The 6,308-nt window shown below is 37.2% G+C and overlaps 1 long non-coding RNA gene across 1 annotated transcript; it reads right to left on the reverse strand.

Annotated features, from left to right (window-relative positions):
- Nucleotides 1–389: 389 nt before the first annotated feature.
- On the reverse strand, nt 390–5,395 carry LOC138787028 (uncharacterized). The gene is made up of 3 exons (XR_011362281.1): nt 5,322–5,395; nt 2,173–2,294; nt 390–652 (listed from the first exon to the last, which is right to left on the reverse strand). It is a non-coding gene; the product is annotated as an uncharacterized lncRNA (long non-coding RNA).
- Nucleotides 5,396–6,308: the final 913 nt, after the last annotated feature.

Genomic DNA, 6,308 nt, shown 5'->3' on the forward strand with positions numbered 1-6,308 from the left:
TTCTACAATCACTGTAGAAATTGCATATGTTGCAAACATTTTTTAAAGAGAATAATTTGAGGGCTTTGCTGAAAGAAAGAATATTACTAAAGAGCTTGATGATGCCAACATCATATCTTTGCAATATTCGCTGGGCACTAGAGTCATTTAGTTGGTTGATGGTTACCTTTGTATTATCCAATGAAGAATAAGAAGATGTCCAGAATCCAACTAGGGCTTACTATGTCCGAAAGCTACGTTTACGAAAATGTCGTTTTGATCTTTTAGGTGTCAAAATTTCGTCAACTACATCCAGAAAATTCATGTAGATGTTTGCTAGCCGACAGCATTCTAACTTTTGATCAAAAATTGTATTACTACTAGGTGGGTAAACTTTAATCCCCAGCGTTGATGTTATATGTCTATTACGCTTGTTTGGCAATTTACATTCTGATAGATTGGACCGCAGTGCTGAACTCCTCTCTCTTGCATTCTTTAAATCCTTTGTATGTTTGTACTCTTCTTCATCATGTCTTGTTAGCAGCACATCAAAGCCTTCGATGAAATCAGTTAGACTTTCACTTATCCTGACAGACACATTTGTGAAATGCAATTGTGTAGTGTGTTGGTAGGCTATCTTACAATCATTTCTTTGAAGTTCATGTTCCATGACCTAAAATATAAATGTATTTGTTTATTATGCTATATTATAAAATATCATATTGCGTATATAAAAAATATATTTATTCTGAACAATAATTTTAAATCTAACATTTCCTTGTTGAAAACTAATGCATAATGCATTTTTTATAGGTTACTTCATTTACAGTTAAATTTAAAGGGGTAATTTAGAAAAAAAAAAGTTTTTCTTTCAGATCAATTCGTGCCAGAAAGTGGCAGAGATTCTTCTATTAAAAAAAATCTCAAGTCTTTCAGTATTTATCAGCTGCTCTCTTGCAGAGCAGTAGAGATTTTCTATGGGGATTTGCTGCTGATCTGGACAGTTCCTGACATGGACAGAGGTGGCAGCAGAGAGCACTGTGTCAGACTGGAAAGAATACACCACTTGCTGCAGGACATACAGCAGCTTATAAGCACTGCAAGACTTGAGATTTTTTAATAGAAGTAAATTCTCACCAGTTGATTTAAAAAAAAATAATGATACATGATAGCATGATACAACAGTAAAATAGGTAAACAATTTGAATCTAATAATGTGATACATTAAAGTTTATGGAAAAAAAGTCATCTGTGCACACATTCTAAAAAATGGAGGGTAATAAAGATGTTACAGTTTGCTGCACTTCATGAGCTCAGGAAAGCCTATTTGACTTTTTTTGCTATAGAATAAAAGGACTTTTGCATTATACATAAGCACAGATGAATAAATGAAATGTAACATGTATATCTTGACCTAACAGCAATCTAACGATGTTAATTTGGAGTAGTTATTTCAGCAAAAAGATTCCCTTTAACCCCTTCCCGACATGGCATAAATGTATACCATGGGAGCCTGTCACTTGGCAATGCATGGTAAACATTTATGTCATTAAAGTGACTGTACCACTAGGCCCAGGCTGAAGCACTGGAGGCGGGCCTACCCACCCTTAGTGAAAGGAAACCCTAGCCCCTCTATAATAGGGTTCCATTGATTCTAATGGAGTCACGTCATGGAGGGGCTGGAGTTTCTTCCCACTAAGGGTGGGTCGGCCCCCCTCCAGTGCTTCTGCCTGTGCCTGGTGGTACAGGCACTTTAAGTCCAGGGGCTCTATGAAGCGAGCTCAGGAACTGAAATGTTACCTGTATATCTTGACCTAACAGCTATCTGTCAGGCTATCGATGGTGTGTGAACATAGCCTTAAAGGGAGATTGGTAAAAATATGAAAATGGGAAACAGTTTGGCAGCAGTCAAGCCATGCTATTCTCAATCTCTGCCTGAATAAGAAATCAGTGTCTTCAAAAATAATTTAGGTGTTCTTAAAAAAAAAAAAAAAAAAAATGACCTAACATGTAAGACATATGGGATGGCATTTTACATTTACAGGTGTTTTTATTTTAATATGGAGGTAAATTAGAGCAGTTACTATTTACTAGCAATAACAATAATTCTAAGGAAACTGTAAGCTGTGCATTCTCGAGTAGGTATACATTGATATATACTAATGAACAGAATATCAACATAATGATACTTACAGATTTAGTAAAAAGTTTTTTTGCTTCACTTTGCATTTCTTCCAACATGTTTTTGGTCTGACTGATGTTACAACTGCTATTAGCAGATATGATAAGGGACAGGAAAATTCCATAGAGGAAACCTAGGTCCAAACACAGATATATGATTAAAAATTAGTTTTAAATTTAACAGAACATGAATGCATCTGTATATATGGTAGCTTCCCCATGAACACATATCTCATATTTATAAGATGGGGAAAAGTGTATGATGGCGGGGGATGGGGGTCAAGCAACCCCTGGAACTCCAAGCAATTTCGAGAGAGGGACTCCCAAAGCTCTCATAAGGGAAAGTAGCAGTCAAATATGCAGTTCATTTGTTGTCTACGAAAATGCCTAAGATAGCAAAATGATTTGAAACTCTCATTCTAAAGCTCATTGGGGACCCCAGTAATTGGACCTTCTGTAATTATACACTTGTTCCCTATCCTGTGTTCACAGTGGCTAAACCCTTTTATGGTGCATTCACATGTACAGGATCCGCAGCAGGTTTGATGCTGTGTTCAGTTATTTAGATGAAATCTTCTGTGGATCTGCTGCGGATCTGCAGCAGAAAATCCACTGCGGATCCAGTACGTGTGAACGTACCCTTAAAGAGGTTGCCCGCGCATTTAGGCCATGTTCCCACATATGAAAGGCGGTTAATTATATAGATCATGATTTTTATTAGCAGATGTCTATATAATGAGACGGCTGCCCTCCACCGATATGTTCTCAAAGTGGGAACATAGCCTTAAAATAAGGACAGTGCTGGCAAATAAGTAAAGCAGCAGTATTTAGTATTTACATTACGTCAGCTTTTATTCTGATATTTCTGAGAAACACACACACACACACACACACACACACACGTGGTCTCTACTTTCTGGTCCCACTCGGTGCTGTGATTTAAACGGAGAGTAAACATGCACACAAGATCCATTGGAAACATTGGAAGATGCTTACTACGCAAAAGGCTCTGTCTCAGTTTGTCAAAATACACTGGTAACATGATGTCAGCCCGATTTAATATCTTTTAGCAGATTACCAAACAGTTTTTAAAAAAATGTATTTAAAAACTGTGTGGCTAAAAAGAGTGTACTAGCAGTGTCGGACTGGCTCACCAGAGTACCAGAGGATCCTTTGGTGGGCTTCCAGCTTTAGAACCTGCACTAACATTGACTGACATGTCTTTTCTCATTGGCTCTTCAATGGTGGGCCCCCAGGATAATTTTCTCTAGTGGGCCCCAGATACCCCAGTCCGACACTGTGTACTAGTGTAAAGGAAACCAATCAAGAGGTGGCGTAGAGAATAGTAAATGTTTCTATTATACCTATGTGCCTAATCTACCACACAGCAGACACATAGTTTATTGTCCCCCACATTTAACAGGAATCCTTGGCAAACTTGCACATTGATTGGAAAGTGATGGTAGAAGACCAGGTTATGTTTATTGTTAGCCTTAGGCCTCTTTTACACATGAATTTTTCCATCGGTCTTTCGATGAGTATCTTTTTTTTAACCAAAATCAGGAGTGGAACTGATGGGGCAAAATTATAATGAAAAGTGTTTTCAGCCCACTCCTGGTTCTGGTTGAAAAAAGACTGATGGAAATAGTATGTGTGAACACAGCCTATAACTTTTTGCAATTACGGATCTATAATTGCACACAGTATGGTACCCATTGATTTCAATGCACCCTTTACACATCCATAGTTGCTATAAACCCTCCCAACATGGATCCACCCATTCCAATCAATGGATCTGTGCAAATGTGGATGGTTATCATACACATCTGTAATCCTGTCTATAAATGCAGGTCTGCAGTAACAGACAGGATTACTGGTGTATGATTAGGGCCTTACTTTCCCACTGTAGCAATTGTATGCCCATTTACAGTAGATTGTGCATTTTAATGTACTACATAGAAATAGGATGATGAATATTAAAAATAAGGTTACGAGGACATGAAGAAAGAGCTAGTATTAGGCAACAACTTCCTTACGTGTTACAAAATGATAACATGAGCCTTTTTCCTATTGCACCAACATTATCTTTGAACTTAAAAACTATATTTTGAGAGTTGTGCGAACCTGTCAAAATGTTTAGGTTCAGTAACGTTATTGGAACCCAAAAGCTCTGTGTTCCATGCGGCTGCACAAAATGAACGCCACCCTAAGGCTGCCAGGAAAATATGGATACAGTCTGTGGCTATATTCATGTTCTCCAAGACTCCCTAGGGCTGCATCCTTGGAAATCAAACACCGAGCATTTGGATAACGTTGCCGAACCCAAACTTTAAAAAAGTTTAAAAGACTTTCCATTTTTTATAATTCTATTTTACATAGTTAAGTTTTACATGCTCTTTTTTTTGCTCTTAGGTTATTTCAAATCAGGTTGATCTCAGGTAAACCACAAAACCAATATTGCGCATTTGCATGTATGAATTTAACCGTGGTAGTTTTCTTTCTACTTCAAAGAGATTTTTGAGATCTATCTAAAAAAAAAAAAGTTTTACGAGAAAAATATAATTTACAAACTCAGTGGAGGAGATTTATCAAACTGGTGCAAAGTAGAATTGTCTTAGTTGCCCCCAGCAACCAATCAGATTCCATCTTTCATTTTCCAAAGAATCTGTGTGGAATCTGATTGGTTGCTAGGGGCAACAAAGACAATTCTACTTTACACCAGTTTGATAAATCTCCCCCAGTGTCTTTAAAGGACTAAACTAAAAGTGTTATATATAACTCATAAAAAAAAACCCTGTGACTCAGTGGTAATGATCTAAATAGATTGTTTTAAATAGATCTTTAAAATTCCGAGAAGAGACTTTTTCCTTTATATACCTATAAGTTCTGTGCAAATTCTGTTACTTTATCATTGGAAGATGTAAAACTTCAGTGTGTATTTTGATAGTAGCAGGATGCACCTCTACACCTCTACTGTAAATTATAACCAGAAATAACATATCATGTGAAGTGACTTTGCCAGGCAGAGAGATCACATGTCATATACAGTATAATACAAAGCCACTTCCAGTGTCACAAGACACTTACTTTACATATTACACTTATACATAATACAGCTGAAACGAAACATACAAATCAAGCTACAAAAACCAATACTGTACCCGAGACTTTTTCACACTTTCTTGATCTCACCACCATACTAAGGGACATAGGACAGTCTTCTACTTCTGCTTGTGCGAGTAATGTCTCAGAAAGAAGAAGTTATCTCTTTTATGCTTGTCATCTCCTCCTCCTATCTTTTTCAATCTTATGGAAAATGTACACTAATAGTGTGATTGCTACCAGTATATCTCTTCAGTAAAATAGGAAGTGACACTGGTGTGTTTTTGTGTGTGTGTGTGTGTGTGTGTGTGTGTGTGTGTGTGTGTTTTTTAAGCAGATGTTAAGATCCTGGAGAACACCTGAATTTGTACAGGCTTTGTACAGGTGACACCAAATAGAACTATTAGGTGCCCTCATGACTCTATTGTGGTTATGATGACATTTGCATAAAAGCACCTTTCTGATTTCTTGAGGACAAGGCTAGAAACTGTACCTTCCAAGTAAACCCACAAAAAAAATTTCTTGTAGGAATTTTCCAGTCTTAACATAAGACTTCTGAAATGTTAAACCCAGTGTTATACTCATCCTCCTTTTATTAAATAGTGCATCTAGTAAGTGCATAAAATACATTTCAGCTATGAATTTTTAACCACTAGGTGAAATGAAATTCCATTATGGGTACAGTTTGGCCATTGTGTAGGAGAACTGTGGCTTCTGGGTCCAACTACACACATCTCACATACTGTATGATGGTTTTAACGTGAATCTCTGGTTTCATGTACAAGACCAGCACATTAGCATTACACTTTAAATTGGAATTAAGTTTAAGGTTTGGATTAAGCTAAGATTCTGTTTGATATGTATATAAGATTATAGTTTGTGATTATTAATATTAAAGAGAGGAAGTCCCATGAACACTAAAACTGGCAGGCAGGCAGGGGGTTAGAGCATATAATAATAAACAAGTGAACTCAACCTGTGCCTCCCTTGCGCTGCTTCTGGGTCGCTTTCACCGCAGCCGGCTGTCATCTTCTGCAAACTGAGTA

This window comes from Dendropsophus ebraccatus, chromosome 3 (assembly GCF_027789765.1).
Source record: "Dendropsophus ebraccatus isolate aDenEbr1 chromosome 3, aDenEbr1.pat, whole genome shotgun sequence".
NCBI lineage: Eukaryota > Metazoa > Chordata > Amphibia > Anura > Hylidae > Dendropsophus > Dendropsophus ebraccatus.